Here is a 20,337-nt window from a genome sequence, read left to right as displayed (position 1 = left end):
GCAATTTGAGGTCGACACTCATGGGGAGGGACAGGATCAAAAGAGAGAATAGAAGTAATGGGGGACAGGATAGGATGGAGGGAAATATAGTCTTATACAACACGACTATTATGGAAGTCATTTGCAAAACTACACAGATTTGGCCTATATTGAATTGCTTGCCTTCCAAAGGAAGGGGGTGGGGAGGGAGGGAGGTAAAGAAGTTGGAACCCAAAGTTTTAGGAACAACTGTCGAGTACTGTTCTTGCCACTAGGAAATAGGAAATACAGGTAAAGGGGTATAGAAAGTTATCTGGCCCTACAGGACAAAAGAGAAGATGGAGACAAGGGCATAGAGGGATGATAGAAGAGAGAGCAGATTGGTGATAGGGGCAATTAGAATGCTCGGTGTTTTGGGGTGGGTGGAGGGGACAAAAGGGGAGAAAATTTGGAACCCAAAATTTTGTTAAAATGAATGTTAAAAGTTAAATAAATAAAGCAGTAATCATCAGTACCACTTGGTATTGGCTAAGAAATAGAGTGGTAGATCAGTGGAATAGTTGAGTTAAAAAAGACTGTAAAAATGACTGTAGTAATCTACTTTTTGATAAACCCAAAGACTCAATTTCTGGGATAAGAAGTCACTATTTAACAAAAACTGCTGGGAAAACTGGAAAACAGTATGGCAGAAAGTAGTCATAGACCAACATCTTACACCATACACCAAAATAAAGTCAAAGTGGGTACACAATTTAGATATAAAGACTGATACCATTAGGAAATTAAGAGAGCAAGGAATAGTTTGTCAGTCAGATTTATGGAGAACAGAAGAATTTATGACCAAACAAGAGATAGAGGACATTATGAAATGCAAAATGGAAGATTTGGATTACATTAAATGAAGAGAAATACTGGTCTCTACCTGGCACTGTTAAGGGACTTTATAGGATTGCTGGAAAACATGGGGCTGTAGGAAAACTAAGCTGAGCATTATGATTCTGTGTTAGATCTTTCTTCTGGCACTGCAATCTAAGATGACTTATTAAAAGTAAACTGGTGTCAAGTCAGCCTTCCCTCCTGTGGTTACCACCTGGATTAGGTTTCTGGAGCTTGGCCTGTTTTTTCCTGTGATCCAGTTGTGAAAGCTTTCAACAAGGAATTCTAATGGAGTCCAGGAACCAAAGTCTGCATCAGGCATTGATTTTTCTGTTCATTAGCATATCCAGGGTAACTGGAAGCACAGCAATGGTGGTGGAACTCGGTGGCATGCCACTGTTTTCCCCAGCCAGCCTCTGACACAGCTGATGGACTGCTCCCTTGGCTAGGGAGCCCAACCAAGGTCAGAAAGCCTCCATCTTTGACATATTTGATTGCAAGGTGACTAGAGATGGTTTAGGTCCACATGCTCTGTTTCCACATCAAGTCACAGTTTTTATAGAGAGATTTAGCTTTGGCACTGTCTCCTGCCCATCCTCCAGCCACACAAAGAATTGCATCTACTTTTTCTCCCAAAAGCTTCCCCACATCAATAGTCACCTGGTCAGATTGCTCACTGAAGGAATCAGTGATTTTAACCACGACATTAGCTCTGGGTCCTTCATTTTCTACCACATCAATACTGGTGACCCACCAGTTTTGAGCACAGAAAACCTGCACGCATTTGGTGCCCAGCACTCCTCTGCCTCTAAACACCAGCATCATATGCACATCCCCCACTGCAGCTATCATCATCCCCCCTGGTGCAAGCAGCTCGGTCATATTCTTTCTGTTGTTGTTGGCTAATTTTTCTAGCATACTTCTTGATTTTGAATTTTGTGTTAAAGTTGGGATCTGCTCACCTAAGGTTTGGGAGACAGTGTCCCAAACTTCAGGTTTTTCTCATACTGCTATTTTCAGAGCTGGTTCTGGGGATCTGCCAGTTTTTAGTGCTTTCAAAGTAGTATGATCCTGGGAGATGTATGGTGACTACTCTCCAGATCTGTACTGTAGTCTTTACTTAGGCAGGGTCCTTGGTTCCCTGCAGCTACAAGCACTAGTGCTCTCTTTCTCTTGGAACTATGACCAAGGCCCCAGCTCCCTTGTGACACTCCCCTAGTGTTCCTCTCCACACAGGAACTTCAACCTAGAACTATATATGCTAGTCAGTGCCAACTCTACCTGTTGGCCAGCAAAGGGTCCCCTGAAATCTCTTTCTGACTACTTAGTTTCCTTATTATCTCTGGGCTGAGAGCTCCTAAAGCTGCTACTGCTGCTGCCATCATGTGCATGGATTCAAGACAGGCTTGTATCCTGGTATCACAGACTTCTGCCCATCTCCTTAGTTTTCTTAGGCTGGAAAAATGGCTTACCCTGACCTATTTTTTGGTTCTTTAGCTACATAATTTGATCTGAAACATTATTTTGAAGTCATTTGGAGGGCAGTGTTGAGAGAGTTCAGCCAGATTGCCTCCACTCTGCTATCTTCAATCTAAATGCATTCTGATTGTAACTAAAAGAAAAGAAACAACCAATGTATATTTTAAATTTCTATCCCTGCAAAGGAATTACATGAAAAGCAAAATGTACCCATTAATCTATGGTTGAAATCTCTCTTTAGATTCTGGGTATTCAGCAGTGGCTAATCAACCAATAAGCTACAGCCATGCTAAGAGTCTCAAGTGACTTAGAAAATTATCTGAACAAGTAGACAAATTTGTGTGAAATTTTTATTTCTGAATCTGGTTTATTTCTCTTTCTAAATTTTACTCTGATCTTTACCCTTTTTACACATTCATTTCCAAGTTCAGCCAAAGAAGGCAAGTGTAGGTGTTGCCACTTCTAAGGCAGAACATTTATTACATTAGTTTGACTGACAAGGAATGACATAAAACAGAAAGAAAAATTGTATTACAACCTCCACCCCTAAACTTTTTATTTTTATTTCTAACTCATATTTGAAAAGTAAAGAAAGTGACCTAAGACATCAGCCAATCTGATCTCATTTTTTACAAATGAGGAAATTAATGGCCAGAGAAGTTAAATGATGTCATAATAAACAACAGAACTGGGACTAGAACCCACATCTCATTTTTTAAAAATTTTACCTTATCACCATTTGCCTCACATAAATTTCTCTTTTTAAGTCATGGATTTCTGAGAACCATCTTAAATAAGAATCTAAATACTTTCCTGATTTATTTGTTGAATTTATTAGTTATCTTTCTTCCAAGAGATCATCTAATTACTGGCCTCCTATACTCTGACATAATGTCTTGAATATAACAGAAACCTTAAAATGTTTCTTGAAGCAGGGGGAGAACTTTGCTACTTGGTTAAGTTACCACAAATTTTGCATATTTTTTAAAAATAAAAAGTTTCCATGACTTCAGAAAGGGCAAAAACCCCTGCATAAGTATGATACAATGCCTTGGTTTTGCTTTTGCTTTTGCTTTTTATACACTGAAACAGTGTACCCTAGTGGCCAAAGTAATTAATGTCACCTCTTCAAAGCAGCGTGGTTCATATTATTCCCAGGACCAATGTTTGAGTTTCCTCCTCCTCTTCTTACATTCTTACTCTCTTAACCCAGCTCACTTACATGTACCACTTGTTGTTCCATTGACATCAGTTTGAAGAAAGATGTTTCTCCATGTACCTATTTCTAGTAGATTTAAAACTGGCTTTCTTAATTTCCTGCCTTTTTCCAGAGCAGCATAGGTCACTTCCCTATAAACACAGGAGTGTCACAAAGGAAAAATTAAGAGAAGTACATGGGTTTAGAGAAGAGAGATGTGGCCACATACAGACAAATATAAGGAGTGTTAGCGTACTTCAAGAGAAAAGATGTATTCTGGCACTATGTCAGGGAAGTGAGATGAGAAGCAAGATCTGTATCAGGAAGTACTATGTGGTTTTGTTCTCTTCCGACACCCACCTCCCAAATCAGGATAGCCACGGACTTATTAAGCATTAAAAACCTGCCTGTTTCCTTCTCATGTTTTCATAAAGTGTACCCACAATGAGTATATAAATCACTTTTAAAAATATTTTTATAGAGATGATCAGGTAAGTATATAAGTTGGTATTTACTGGAGTCCTCTTAATTGACACTTTTGGTAACTTCAGTGATTTTTCCCATGCATTTGGTATCTTGTCCTCTTTAAGATAACTTGAAATTCAAGCTCTTGATACTTTCAAATTATGTGGTTGCTTCAGTTCAGATTTCTTCTGTGTATTTGATCTGGTAAAGCCACTCTTCCCAATTTTTTTCTTTTTATATGCCATTTTTACTTTTTCATGTAATACATCACTTAATGAGGTTTCATTTTCATTGAGGGTGATAGCAGCTCACTGTAGAAACACTGTTCATCTTCTGGTAATGTCATATGACTGTAAACCATGAAACACCACAGTTTTTCAAAGAATTAAAATTGCAGGTAGGACCTAAATGGCAATTGAAAAATGCATAGTGGTCATAAGCAGGCTATATAGCATGTTACCAACAACATTATATGTATATTATAGGGAATATCATATGGGAAATGTATCATCAGAAAAGAAAGTAGACTGATCATGTTGTAAGAGGAAGGGGTAATAAATTTCGAGACTAAGGACTGCACTAATATCCACAAAATGTTAAAAGATATAGAGGAGGGTCAAGCTAGACTGCACATACATACATACCATATATATGTACATACCTACTTGAATATACATACACATATGAGTGGGAACCTGTATGTGCATTTGCAAATGTATTTCCAGAACACAGAACTTACCCTCTGTGGTAATGGTAGTGATGGTGTGGGGTACTCTATGTGCCTGGCTCACAAAAGGCTAGCTAGTTAGAGAGGACAAAGTAGAGGAAGGGAGTAGTGTAGTTATGTTGGAGACAAAGTCACAATTGGCTATGATGGGGGAGGTTAGAATGTGACCCATCTTCCTATCCTCTAATTGGTTGCTCACCTTTCCTTTATTCCATGGCCTTACTTTGGAAACCTCTACTTTACACCTCTCCAAATTTTCTTGTAAACAGTTATAATCTTGTGACAAAGGTTTTCTGTTTCTGTTTTTCTGTGCATCTCATAATGAGCATTTCTTTAAAAAGAATTTTCCTTGGGTCACCTCAGAATGCAACATGAATTCTGCAGCAATCAACTGCTACTGCCACCCAATCAAAACACCAGTGTTCTCAGCACTGGTGACATCATTGACTAGGTTGGAAACAAAAGGCTTCATATTCACTTAGGCTTTGTTAGAAACAAGAGGGAAATGCCATGGGAAATGATGCCCAGCCAGAGAAGGAGAACTTGGTTTGGTTTGGGGCTTTTGGAAAAGAATGGCAGAAACCTAGTATTGTTAAGCAAAGGTCTCTACCTTCTTGATCAGCTTTCCCGCCTTGCTTTTCACACACACACACACACACACACACACACACACACACACACACACACACACACACACTCTCTAGCATTCACAGTTCACCAAATGGCATGTAATTAGGACTTTCTCCTTATGGTCAGGATGGCTGTTCTGTTGAATGAATTACTTCATGATTACATTTTTTCTATTGACTTTTGCTATAATGTTTGCATTTAAACATTGTTTAATGTTTACCTTAAACATTATAGTCTTGTGACTAGTAATGGGCAAATCATTGTTCTCTGAGCTTAAGTTTCCTCTGTAAAATGTGTATAATAGTAAGCAGTCACCTACCTTGAATGGTTCTTATGAGATTCAAAGGAAATTTGTTAAAAAGTTTTGCAAAACTTAAGGCACAAACTAAATGTTAGCTGTTCTCATAGCCTTTGATGATGCATCCTGCGGCAGCATCAGGTTCCTATTTTGATATTTTGTTACTTATCTAGTGTCTGTTCTTCTCTGGTAACTGTGTCACAAACATCCTTTCAGAGTCATAGTCACTAAACATGTCTACCTAACATTGGAACAGAGCTACAAGTTGCCTTTACAACTACACTGTAGAACCGTGCAAAAGTCTGCCCGGAAGTCCCTGTGAGCTTGATGTGAGTGCCTCACCACCCCACCCCACCCCATCCCCAGTCCTCTGGCCCCATTTTTTGGTTAGTGGATCTGAGCCAGTGATAAGAAGAAAGTGAAGAAAAAGCAGAGAAAAAACTAAAAGAGATTAATGTAATCATTTTCATTTTAACTTGAAAATTACCCAAGAATAGACTGTGTAGGTTTATACAATTGCCTGTAATTGTTCACTTGTGGCCTTCTTAATTATTTTCTCGATATAGCACTTAGAAAACTCCTAGTGGAGATCATTACTGCAAACCAAATTCCATTTTCATTCTCTTAGTTCACATGGGATTGTTTTGTCTCATGACAGTTACTTACCTATAAGAAATACAAACCAAAAACTATAGAAGTTGCATTATTCAATGCAACTTCAATGAGAAGTCATTATCAAGTGAAAGAACTGGCCACCGAATCCTGGAGTCCTTCTAAGTTCCCATGTGAGTCTGAAGTCTCTTAAAAGGGTCAAGACAGCTGTTGCATGGAGCCACTATTTTACTTCCTGTGCGTCCTCTGGAGCCAGACAACATCAGAGAGTAAGAGTTGCCTTTTCTTTTGGTAACAGAGAGAGAAAGGGGACAGCTCCTACATCTGAAGGAAGGAGAGGTCAGAGATGTTTTTGACTCAGATTCAGGAAAATTAACTAAGACCAATAGCTTTCAGTGCAATTTTACCAAGTGCTACGTTTAAGTATGTGACATACGAGAGAGCCATAAATGTGTTTGCAAGTATATATGTAGAATCCCATTCCTATGTGCATGTGCACATACACACACACACGCACACACAGTATATCCTCTTTTCTTGATTTTCAAGAGAGAATGTTATTGCTGGTCACATCTGTGGGTATGTGTCTGTGTGTCTATGTGTGTGTGTATACACTTATGCATACCTATTCTTCAGTGTTTCAAGGATCTCTGAATTCATCTGAGTATTCTTCCTCCACTGCACATTATAAATACCTATATCCTTATTAAACAGTCTTCATGTGCAGCTGGGGCTGAAAACATTTATCACTTGATACAACAAAGGAATATGACAGTAAGAGGATTTATCCCCAGAAAGTTTTCTTGTCTTAAGGTACTGGAGAGTATGTTTCATCTTTTCCTATGAAATAAAAACTCAATCATGTGAAACTTTGGCTTGAATAACTTTGGCTGCCCCCATATCTTTTAGGCTAAATTTTATGGTAGCACTAGAGGCCCAGAGCTGTTATGAGGGGCTTCTTTCTCTTCTTTTTAAGAAAAACAATGGTTTTGTACATGGGGTACAAAATTATAAACTCAAGATAACTTATAAACAAAAAGTCTGTTGCATCTTTTCTCATCTCTGAAAAAACATCCATCCAGTCAAAAACTTCATATTTGTCTTAGAATATTCTCAGAAGGCTCTGCCAATGATTAGATGACAGAATAAAACCCCTAGAGTCCATAGAAATAGCAGGGGGAAAAGAGAATAGTGAAGAAACTATTCAAACTTTGTTTTCTTTTCATGTGGCTTGTTGTCTCCTCCTCCTCAGCCTCCTCAGAAATGACCCTGACCTCCAAAATTTCCTCAGCCTGTGCCACCAAAGCCACCTTGGCCTCTTCCAACTGCTTTCTCAACCACCAAAGCCTCTGTGACCAGTGTTGCCATAACTGCCACTATGGCCTCCAAAGCCACCAGCCTTGGCCAAGTCCAGAGTTACTTTGTGTCCACCAATCTCCCCATCTTCTAAGGCCTCTTTCAAGGTTTAATAACTTTTTCACAATTGAAGTCCACAAAAACAAACCCTGTCTGTTACTATCCTAGCACCAAGAGAGCTGTGAAATTAATCGTTCAATGTTTCTTCTGTTAGATCTTTGGACAGACCTTGGATAAAAAACATTTTATGGGATTGGCTCCTACCTGGTGCTTACATCAGCAATCTTCCATCCCTATAACTACAACCTGATCTCTCTGCCTTCCATCTCTATTATGTTACAAGAATTCAAGGCTTCTTCTGCATTTTCTAAAGAGGTAAATTCAGTGAACCATACCTTTTAGTTATTTGAGGGCAAGTTGATTCCTCTTGCCTTCTCACACACTTCCTGGAGACTTTGTTCAGCATCTATGTCTTTGAGCCTGTGACTTGTTGTTATTCACCCTCTAGGAATTCTTCCCATGTCTTAAATTCTCTTGTCCTTGACACTTCTCCCCTGTGTAATTCAGACTTAACACCCAGCCATCTCTTCCAAGACTTTGTTCACATCTGCTTCTGTCTTCAGTTCAACATGGTTGAGTCCTTTAACTGTCCAATCCTTGGTGTAGACTAGTCTAAACGCAAAAGCATCTTCAAACTCTTCCTTGACCTCCTCCTAAGTTATTTTATAAAGCAGCTTCTTAATGGAGAATGTCCTTATGTCTTGATTTTTTTGTTCTCTTTTACCTTTTGCAGTTTCATTTCAGAGCCAGGGACTTTAGAGCTCCTTAGTTCCAGAGTTTCTTCCATGTCTTAGGTTGACTGAAATTCCACATCACTGAACTTCCTGGTGGTACCAGTTTGGACATCCACAATCATAAGGACTTTTTTTTTTTTTTCAAAGAAGTCTGTGGTACTAGTCTTTAGGTCAGGAATGTTTGGTTGAAGTTCAGGTAACCAGCAAAGAGACTGAAATTTATAGACACTTCAGTTTCCAATTTCCGTTTCTTGGCTTCAAGGAGCTTTCTATTTACCCATTTCCTTTTTCCTCTTCCCTGGTATTTCTTCAACAGGCACTTCCTCTTCTTTCTTCCTCTTCCTCCTTATCTCCTTCCTCTTCATCTTCATCTTTCTTCTCCACCCCTTCCAATTCCTTGGCTTTCCCAAGGCCAGCTTTCACAGAAGCTGCCTTCCTTTTGGCAGGTATGATATCCATAGCGTCTTCATCACTATGATCTTCCTCCTCATCTTTAGAGTCATGTTTGACCTGAGCTCTTTCTACGTATGTGGCTTTGGGTGACTCAGAATCATCTTCCTCATTTTCATTGTCTCTTCATATTCACTGTCCTCTTTCTTAGCATTCTTCTCATTTTGTGCCAAGAGATCTGCTGCTTTTGCTGAGGACTGGCAGAGGGGAAGCTGCTGCTTTAGCAGAAGTGGCTCCTTTCTTACCCAGTGTGATGAAAGCTTTGGCCAGGGTAACCACTATCTTGGCAGAGAGCCTGGCTGTCTTCTTACCAGGAGTCATATTTCTCTCTTGGCAGGTGTGGTGGCAACAGCAACTTTTTTGCCTCATGGTAACTTCTTTGCTGGTATAGCCACAGCCTTCTTGCCCTTCTTCTGAGGGACCACAACCTCTTCTTCCCTGTTTTCCTTTCATCTTCTGACATGTCCTTATCCTCACTGTTTTCTATCTCTTTGGGGAAAGGAGCCATTTTCTTTGATTCACCTTGATTTTCAGCGGCTTTCCCAAGTTTTACCATGGTGGCAATGTGTGACTAGGGAGCAGAGGGTGCAGATCCATTGGCAAAGGCCCAGGCAGCGTCAGTGGCAGTGGAGAACTTAAGGAAGAGTCAGTCCATAACCAGCCCTTTGCTAGTAAAGACTCAAGCCATGGATTTTGTAACAATTGAGGCACATGCAGGAGAAGACCTCTTCTCCTAAAATTAATATAGCTGTCATATCAAAACTTTGTATAAAGCATGTTGTAACCATATCTCATATAAGCCTACATTTTTGAAAGTTTCATCAATCTAGTTTGATGTACATCAGACTGCCAAAGAGTGAACTTCCTCACTAGATGTACCTGAGAAAAAAGTTACTTTCCAGAAGTGAACATGAAAAAGAGGTTGAATGAGTTTATTAAAATGCAACTCTTTTTTCTCCATAAAAATATCCAGCTGCTTCATTTTGGCAGTCCATAATTCACATGTGTAAGACTCAGGGGAAAAAATGTTTTTCCTTCCCCTACTACCAGTAAGTAACAGTGTCCAGCTAATGATTTCCCCCCCAAAAAAAAATTGCCTTCAATATTAGTTAGAATCTGAAAACCAGTAAAAGCACATGCAAATAGAATGACTTAGCTATTTGCCCTCCAGAATCTAGAAATTACCAAGCATATCAAAATCAAGAGATAAAACCACTTGAAAAAAGCAATTAATTCTGCATAATTGACATAATTCAGGAGCAGATAGCAATTCTATAAACATGAGAGATGCCAGAATCTAGTTTTAACATTTGAATGGCTTGAGCTGCAAACAGTATGGATAAGCTGATTTCTACCAGATTTTTGCCTTAGTTTGGCTCTGGAAAAGTAACCAAGCCACAAAGGCCAGTGAAAAGATCTAATTTGGATGAGAAGAAAATATCAAGATCCACTTCTCAAATCTTAGCCAGGGGCATGGCATATTGGATTTTCTTATATGGGTTATAAGATTGAGTCTTATGAAGATTGTGAAGTTGCCAGATAATAACATCTGCCACATAATAATGTCTCTTAAAGATGAAACCAGACTGGAGAAAGAAATTCTATTCATGTTATAATATTCCCCTAATAGTGAAAATCTCTGAAAACCCAGAGTGGTAGATATGATGTGCTCAGGAATTATTTATGAGATTTTTTTTTTTTACCTCTAAAACTATTGTTCTTCCTAGTTCTGACCAAGAATTGAACAACTTATCCAGAAGTTGGGAAGTATGGCTTGCAATCATCTTGCTAATCACAGGTCTTAGCTCTGTAAATGATGCTTCTCCCATTAAACCCCTTTAAGGACTGGAAGAAGCTGACCAGATTACCAGAGCCCAGGCCTTGGTGTTGCTAAATTTGTGTATAAACTATAGGCTATCAATTCCTGATGTTCCTGATGACTTAGTACATAAACTATCTCATTTCTCAGCTTTAAAAAAAAAAAAAGTTTCTCTGACGTTTCCTTAATAATGTCCCTAGAAAACCTACCATTGCCATTTTTGTTCAGAGTCTAATCAGGGTGCTATCACTACCTTCTCTTAAAGTGAGCAATCCTAAATGCCTTATACTATGGTTCTGGCAGTCAAATTCTTTGTTTTTTTAATCTTGGTTTATCATTTATCTGAATTATTGGTTACAGGATTTCTGATCCATTTTCATCCTACTGAATTGAAAGATGGTTTTGGTTTGGAACTTGAAAGCTACAGAAAAGGTCACATTTGTTTGTACCTGATGTGCAAATTTAATCTTTTTATCTTTCCCTCCAGTTAAGCTGAAGTAAGCAAGTGATTTTAATAGCATGCTTTTCAAGCTCAAAAAAGGAGTTTTGATATGGGTGGAAGTTGGCAAGGTAAATGGCTAATGTCTTCTTAAGAAAGAATTACAGTTTATCTAAGTATGGTTGGAAGCTAACTCTGCCCAAGAGAGTTGTAATATTCCTATTAAATGTTGCTTCTTTCTTAGCCATACTTAACCAAAATGAGCATAGTTTAACACCCTAATTGATGAAACAGAACAAGCACTCTCCCTGACCAACTCTAGTCAGATCACTCCCTTTTTAAAATTGTCAGGTGACATACCAAAAGGTTTGGAGGATTTTTCAAAGCTCTTTAAACTCTTCATTGCCCAAAGGAAGCAAAGCATTGCCTGCTATGCCTCACACTGACTCCCAGTTGCTTCCTGAAGGACCTGAAGGACCTAAAGGACCAAGCCCTGTTGCAGAATGACTGCTCAGGAACTTTTGTTGTCTAAAGCTTAATGTTGCAGAGGAACAGATGAAAGTATCGGATCAATAACTCAAAACCCCACTTTAAAAATTATAGGAGATTCAGATTCCTGAGATGTCTCATGGGAACTTTCAAGATCCTGTCTTTGGAGTTGGAATCTAAGATAGTTTCTTGAGTCTACAAAAGCAAAAACATTCAAATACAAAATGAAATCACAAATAAAACCATAAATTCTAAGCTATTTAAAAGTTTGTTGGGGAAGGGAAGAATGACAATAACACCTTTTCTGCTCTGCACATTCTTAGATTTTGTTTTTATTAAATCTGCTTACCCTGGTGAGCCAGACTTCATTGGGCTTTTAGTTAAGGCCAGTCTGCTCCTGACCAGAAGACCCAGAAAGACTTCTTTATAGAATACAGCCTCACTGAGTATCTTCTTTGATGCAGATGGTTTTTAGAACCATGGCTTTCTATAAAATGATCAAATTACTTTTATCTGTCCTTTCTCTAGCATATCCTAGTTGATCTTACAAAACAAATATGCTATTTTCTGGACATATGACTTCTATACAGATAGTTTATTGCTTTTCCCAGAGAGGACACCTAAAATATTATAATGAAACATACTGTACCAAGAAGTAGAATTTTGGAGTTCTAGTCTTCCTTCTGTCGTTTACATGAGTTTGGTTAAATCATCTAATCACTCATTTTATTTAAAATTCAGCTCACAGGCTCATAGAATCATATGATCATAGCTCTAGCACTATGATCTCAGACCTATAGTTCAGTTGCTTTTTTTCTTCTCTATCTCCTGGCATTCATCCATTCTAGAATGATCCTCTATTTCCCTTGGCTAGCTGTCACCCTCTCTTTCAGACCTCTCCTGAGAATTCACTTCTTTTTCTGAAACTGTAATGGAAAATGTAGGACGTAGATAAGGATCAGAAGGAAAGAAACTGAACACAAACAAGTGCCAGGAAGGCTGTTCTTCTAAGGTGCTTATGGCTCCCTTGTCAGTAGTTTTCAGGTATGTTTATTTTAAATAACACATTTTAGGAGAAAGGATAGACTGACTTATTTTTCTTTGAGGCTTGGTACATAGAAAATGATAATTATATTAAATTTTATACCCACATTGAATTTTACTGAATTTAAATAGTCTTTTCTTAATGGTCCCAAATTATATTCATACATCAGTAAATATTTATGCACTACCCAGTAAATGCAGGTCACTATGCTAAGTACCAGTTCTACGTATGGTAGCTAGGAAGTGCTAGCTACCAAGCAGGAAATTTTTAAACTAGATCAAAGATGAGATTGGAAAATTCCTAGAGTACAGTTAAGAGGAAAAAAATTCTTAAAGATGTTAGGGAAAAGCAACATCAAAGATCTTGAAGTCTTTGCCAGGTTTTCTTCTGGCACCAAGGTATACTTCCTTTCACCAACTATAAAAATAGGCAAATACTTACTACAGAAATTAGTTATATACTGACATTTTGAGTGTTATCACTGGATAAAAGGTGAATAGCCTAAGTATTACTGTATGATTTATATTACTCAGAGGGCTGTTCACAAGTTGGTCTATGTTCATAAGAGAAGGGAACAGAAATCATCTCTGGAAAACTCAGAAATCTCCAAACAAATTAGCTTTTCTAATCCTTTCAATTTTTCACCTATCCTCCTGTGTTGTTGTGTTTGTCCTTCATTCTTGAAGTGACTTTGATTTGAGTGAGAGAGGGCTGTGCAAGGTCACCAGCCTCACTTTCTTCTCCTGAGCCATCTGGGTTCAGTGGCCTGATATTCATCAGGATGACTGGAGATGGCCTAGGATGCAATGGGAGACCTTGGCCCTTTCAGGCTTATCACATTGAGGGAGATACACCCATTCAATGAATTGGCTTCTTTAAGTTATTCAAGGGATGACCCCTTTAATCAAAAAAAAAAAACTCAAACTGGGAGGGGAAGACCCTCAGGGTTCCTGGGTAAAAGAAAAACAATTACTATTTAGTTATTATTCACTCTAGATGGATGGGGACTTGTCCAGTCTATGAGCTCCAGAGTGAATTGGGTTTAAGGCTTGATCTTTGAGCAAACAATATAGCCAGTAAACTCAAAGGAAAAAAGACAGCTTTTGGCCGTGGAGTGTACCTTCCCCTAGAAAGAACACCAGAGGAGAGGACAAGATAAAACAGGATAGGACAGGACAAGGGAAGGGAGGAGAGGGGATGGGAGGGGAGAGAGGGGAGGAGCTGCTACTCATATATTATGTTTGTCCTTTGTTCTCAGAGAGCACCATGACATCAAGATGATGATATGACTTGCAGTTGACTTTGATTTGAGTGAGGGAGGGCTGTGCAAGGTCACCAACCTCACTTTCTTCTCATGGCCACCCATCTTCCTAAGGTCAAAGGGGAATATCCCAAAAGTGTTTGGAGTTTTCTCCCCCCTCCAGCTTCTTCTCCCTGTTCAGCTGGCAGCATAGAAAAGTTAATCCGTCTTTGATCAGAGACAGGAAATTCCTGCCAAGATCCCAGAGTTGCGCCCACACACACACACACACACACACACACACACACACACACACACACACATAAATGTTCTACACAAAGGCTATCCTTCTTGAAGATTCCCATGTACATATGGAAGATCAGTTATCCAGCCTATCTGCCAAAAGAGTGACAGAGAGAAAATAATGGCATTAATAAAACCACTGGTTAACCAACCTAATGATATCTGAACAACACATAGTAACCCTTCCCTTCCACCCTATCTTTCTATACCTCTGCAAACCAAGTAAATGCTTTTTCAGAGTCAAGCACAAAGTTTAAAAAAAGAAAAAAGAAGTCAGACACCTTTCTTCAGAAAGCTCATAGTCCTTTTATTAGCCCTTCCAAAAGAACTTCCATCCATCATGGACTGATAGATTGCAGTTAATTACAGGAGTTGGAGACTGAGTTTGAACAATATAATCACTTGTCAGTGATTATCTTGATAAGGGGAGTCAGGAGTTCCCAGTGATACCTGTAAGCAGAGAGGGAGCTGTACATAAGTTGTAACCCCATTTCAGCACATAGGGGCAAAGACAGATTGTAGTAGGTCTAAGCAGACCAATGAGGGTCAGAGCCAGACAGCTTTTAATGATGGGATGTTGATTCAGAAGTGATATGGAGGAACTGATTTAAGGTCCCTAGGTACAGAACAAGTTAAGCTAATTGAAAGGAACAGGAAAACAAAAAAAAGAGAGAAAATAGATTATGAGGAGCTACCATTCAGGGCTCCTCCCCATCTAGATTTATACATTCTGCTTTGCAAAGTTTTCAGTAAAGAGGAAGACTCAGGAAACTCTCCTGCACCTGAGGTACTGCTCCATTCATCAAGTCCCCCATGAGACCATTTTCTAACTAATATTTTAAAATTTAGGAATCTAGAAGGAAGGGGGATTGGAGATCTGAGAACTGGTGATCAGATTTTACAAAACTTAAATGTTACCTCCCAACCCCCAAAAATCCATTTTCTATAAGTTAAGCAGATTGGTGTTTCCACACAAAGACCTAGCCAGATGCCTCAAACATCTGTCACCCATTACATTAGTAAATCAAAGACTTACTTAGTTATCAGTCACTTCTTTCATGGACCTGAAGTTAGATCTCTTGCACTTTTCCTGAGAGACTCCATCTACCTCTTAGCTGTTTTTTTCTCTTCTCTTTTCCCCTATTATAAAGTAAGTAGTCAACTATTTGGAAATGTTCTGCCCCACCCTACCTGGGGGCTTGTTCCTTTCTGCCCCAACAGGCTATGCTCCTTGCTCTATGGTCCTTGTGACTTTCTTTTTGAACCCCTTGTTCAGGGTCTCTTGGGCAGAGAACTCGCTTGGTTCCCCACAAATAAGAAGTTAAGGGTCAGTTACATAAAAAGCAAAATCAATAACAAATTCTATATCTGACTCTTTGGCAGAAAATGTCAAAGGGAATTTTCATTCTGCAGTATTTGGCACATAGGATACAAACCAAAGATTTTGGGGGATTTTTTGGTTTTGTTTTTCAATAAGTCATGTTGACCTGAAAATCTGGTTAAAGAAAAGGCAACAGCCTGAATGCATACATTTTATGATTTAATTAATTAATTGATCAATTCCGTATTAAAGAAAACAGTAACATAATGCATTATGGAGCCAGAAAAATGTTCTGGCTACCCAGTGCAGATATCTTCTGGCTTATATACATTTTGCTGTGATAAAGGAACTCTCTTAGTTGAACAAATCATAAATTTAGTAAGACAAGACAATTAACAAAGTAGTATCGGTTGGGCCTTGCAATTCCAGGCTGGGTAAACATATGTCTCAGTGACATACGACAAGAAAGGAAATCCCACTAGTGAGTGAGTGGCAGGCTTCCTGTCCTAAACAGATATTCAAAATAGCTGACATAGGAAAGGGTAAACAAAGTTCAAATAGAAATTATGACCTAAGATGTCTATATTTTCTTTACCATTAATATGCCATAACATAGTATATGTCTACAAATATTAAGATATGGAAAACATCCCATTATTCAAGATAGTGTCTTAGGTTAAAGGTCTCCCAAGGAATGTTAAGTCAGCCTTGGCTGGCTTTTGTTGACATAGGAAGAAGCATTCTCTGAGTTTGCTTCAAAGAGAACAAAGAGATTATTCCAAAATTTTATATTAAACATTATCAGTCAGTATATATCTATTAAGTGTTTACTATGTGCCAAGCACTGTGATAAGCATTAGGGACACAAATGTGGACAAAAAAAAAAAGGACAACCCCTGCCTACAAAGAGCTTATAGTCTAACGGAAGAAAAACACACAAAAGGAAGCTAAAAAGGTAGGAGAGAGGAACAGCCAGGGAAACGTCCTGAGCTGGGGCACACTGGAAAAATCAGAGAATTTCCAAAGTAGTGCAGCCAGGTGAAAAATAAAGAGACATTTTGAGGTGAGCTCCTTCCTTAAATGGAGATTTTGGACTTCATGGGGTAGATTAGAAGGAAGGTGATCTTAGAAAGGGAAGCACTAGCAGTAAAGGGGGCTTGTAAAGACCTCCTACAGAAGTTAATTTTTGAGCTCAGCCTTGAAGGAAGCCAGGGGAACTAAGAGGTGGAGGTGAGAAAGGAAAATATCTCAGGCTTGGGAACAGTCAGTGCCAAGACACAAAGACAGAAGAGGGAGAGCCATATACTGCGAACAATAAACAGGGCTGTGAAGCTGCCTTGTGGAGTGTGTAGAAGGGACAAGCAAGAAGACGTGGAGTGTTAGAAGTGACCAAGGCAGAAAGAACATGAAATGGCCAACACAGGACTTTAGATTTGATGTTGGGGATAGTAAGAAGGCACTGGTGTTATTGGGCAGGGAGAGAGGGGGGCAGAAAGAAAGGGGGGGGGGGTTCTAATCAAGACTGGGTTTTAGGAAAAATCCCCTTGGCAGCTTATTGAAGGATAGATTTGGGTGGGGAGAGTATTGAGGCAATAAGATCAATTACTTGGTCTTTTTGAGTTACAGTGCAAACTCTGGGGAACATGCACAGTTAGCAAGGTGGCATGGAATAGTCAGACAGCTAGAGGATCAAGAGAAAGTGGTGTCCTGAAAACCTAGAGGTAAGAACATCCAAGAAGACCTGAATTCAAGTTCCACTTCTAACACATTTGGCTATATGCCCCTGGGCAAGTCATTTAACCTCTTCCTGCTCTAGGTAACTAAGACTGTAAGTTGCAGAAAGGTGCCAACCTGCATTGATGGAGGAAATTTATTCACCTGGGAGTTCTCCACACCATTGAAATTATAGGTCCAGTATTTATTCCTGTTCTTAAAGATGAAAATTATTTGATCCTAGAATCCAAGAGGGAGGTGGCAAGTACATGTCCTGGAGTATCTGGATCCAGGCTGGAAAAGACCCTGGGGCAGGGACAGTGGAAATCTGGTGATAGGTTCTTATCTTGGGCCTGGCCACACATAAATGCATGTATTTATTACTGTGCCCTTCATAAGTATGAAAATTGTACTTGGAAATATTTTGTATCCCTAAAATACTGGTGACTACCATTTTGCCTAGAACTGTAGTATCCAAAGTAGAGACCAAGGCATTGCTTCAAGTGGACTATGGTATGATTGCAAAGGATCTGTGAATAACCAGTCAGAAGGTGGAGATGTGTTGTATCCTCTCTCTGATAGCCACTTGTGGGCTTGTATCCAGCAACCTTAAACTACCTCCTTCACCTTCAACTCTCTCCCACCCTGCCCAACTCCCCCACTGACATACCCCTACATACATACTGCTGACCTCCTCTGGCTCCTGATTGACTCCTTAGGGCAACTATAACCTAACCACCACTCAGGCACATGAAGAATCTGTGCAGGCAAAATTTTCCAATATCGCCCAGAGTCCTTACAGACTGCCTTACAATCACCTCATGCCTTCAATAGGTGCCTCTCAGCAGTTGTTCTGAATTCCAAGGCAATAGCTATCAACAACATCAAACTTTTATTAAGTACTTACTAGGGGTCAGGCACTGTACTGAGCCTCAGGAATACAAATATGGGTGGAAAGATAGTCCCCACTCTCAAAGACTTGCAAGGGGGAAGACAAAAGGAAGCTGAAAAGGGGCAGGGTTCTAGCTGGGGACATGGTAGATAAAGTCCTGTGGAAATGAGTCAGGAAAGCAGCCTTGAGAGGAACAAAGAAGTGATTGGCCTAGGTTTCCTCCTTATAATAGAGGTTCTGAAAGGAACCAGCAAATCAGAGGGAGAAGCTGAAAGGGCCCAGTGTTAGAAGCATTATATAAGTTGAGTGAGCTGCCAGGGTGAGAAAATTTCTTTGGCATGATATACAAAAGTCCTGTGGAGATGAGTTAGGAGTATAGCCTAGAGAGGATAGTGAATAAGACCCTCTCCATCCTAAACTTTCATTTTGGGTAGGATGAATAGAGATGAATATGTCACAGTTGCCATCTTGTCTCTTATTACAGCTAGGTAGCATGGAACTGGAGTCAGGAAGACTTAAGTTCAAATCCAGCCTCAGATATGTAGTAGCTGTTTGGCCCTGAGCAAGTCATTTTCTTCTATTTACTCCTATAAAATTAAGATAATACCTACCTCTCTGGGTTGTTGAAAGGATAAAATGAAATAATATTGGTAAAACCTTAAAGTGCTATATAAATGCTAGTAGATGTTGTTGTTGTTACATCATCTCTCCTCCTACATTTATTCCTCACACTTATTTCTATCAAAGGCAGCACCATACTTTAGTCACCAAGGTTCACAACCTCGGTCATACTGGACTTCTCATTCTAACTCACCCTACATACGCATTTGCCAAATTTTGTCATTTTTACTTCTACAACATTTCTTACACCTGTCCCCTACTTTCTATTTATTACACTTACCCCTCATTCAGGACCCTCACTGCCATTTGCCTGGACTATTGCAGTAATCTTCGAATTGATCCCCCCCAACTCAAGACTATCCATTCCAGTCTATCTTCCCCATTGCTGCCAATTGACGTTCCTAAAGTGCAGGTCTGACCATTTTCCTTTACTCAAATATACTGCGATGAATGGTTCCCTACTGATCCTAGGATCAAATATTAGTTCAGCTTTAAGAAGAGGAATAGGAATTGGACCTGTGGTTTCTTTGTTATAAGTGAAGAAATTTCCTCTAGCAATGCAAGTTAGGACCTCTTCCATAACTTAGAGTCTTAGAAAGTTGCGAAGTGCACTGAGAGTTTAAATGAGTTGCCTGGGGTTACACAACCAATGTCAGAGGTGAGATTTCAACTCAGATTTTACTGGCTTTGAAGCATATTCTGCCTCTCCTTCAGCTTCCATTTTTTAAGATTTATGATATATGCAGTTATTAATATAGTAGTGCATGCATATAACTTATAAATAAGTAAAAATACATATGTTAGAGAATCCATGCTCAAAATCTTTTTCCTGATAGGTGTGCATGATCAAACCAGTCTAAGATATACTGTGAGAGGTCATCCATGTTATTTTTTTTTTTTTTTACTTTTAAGTGTTATAGTGTAAGTTCAGATAGCTTGTTTAAGATCTTTATGAATAAGGCTTGCCAAATGGCCTAAAAGCCCCAAATAACCAACCCCAAGTACTTCATTACTTATAGGGAGCCCCATAGCTCTTTAGTGAGTCTTTTCTGAGTTTGATTTTTTTTTAAGCTGGCCTCGTTGTCCTAGTGAGCAATGAGTTTGCACCTCCATTTAGATTGTCCTGTGTGCTGCGGTGATTCACTGGGAAGATTTCAAGTTTCATCTGTGTTGCAGGAACCTTTGTAGAAGTTTTGTCCAGATTTCTAGTCGGAATGTCATAAGTCTTGCAGGAGTCCCTGGAGAAATTTCCAGTGCTGTGTATGTTGCATAGAGAAGCTTAGGGGTCGGTCAGTTGGAGCCAGAACTGGTAGAGTAGAGGTCATTTGGAGAGCAAATCCAAATGACTCCCCCACTTCTGGCTGCAAAAAGACCTGAACTTAATAAAAAAAAAATTGACATCAAGACCCAAGAGAAATCTAAGGTAAACATCAAGGCAAATTTCAAGGCACTCAAGGACAGACTGTTTACTTATGAGGAAATGTAAACTGTATGTCTAAGATTATAATTAGTAAATGGGTAGTTCGAAAGAAAGATTGGGGTAGAATAGAGTATGATGTGATCCTAAAAAATAATACTATCTAAGTAAAGG

The 20,337-nt window shown here is 39.2% G+C and overlaps 1 protein-coding gene and 2 pseudogenes across 4 annotated transcripts in view; 1 reads left to right on the top strand and 2 right to left on the bottom strand.

Annotated features, from left to right (window-relative positions):
* The window catches only part of CCDC57 (coiled-coil domain containing 57), a 266,795-nt gene that overhangs the window by 218,810 nt on the left and 27,648 nt on the right, over window positions 1-20,337 (top strand). The gene's annotated exons all lie outside the window — the stretch shown is intronic.
* On the bottom strand, window positions 954-1,801 carry LOC140528000 (dihydropteridine reductase pseudogene; annotated as a pseudogene).
* On the bottom strand, window positions 7,347-9,441 carry LOC140527997 (nucleolin-like; annotated as a pseudogene).

This window comes from Notamacropus eugenii, chromosome 2 (genome assembly GCF_028372415.1).
Source record: "Notamacropus eugenii isolate mMacEug1 chromosome 2, mMacEug1.pri_v2, whole genome shotgun sequence".
In the NCBI taxonomy this organism is placed as follows: Eukaryota; Metazoa; Chordata; class Mammalia; order Diprotodontia; family Macropodidae; genus Notamacropus; species Notamacropus eugenii.
This window is presented reverse-complemented; position numbering and strand designations above follow the sequence as displayed.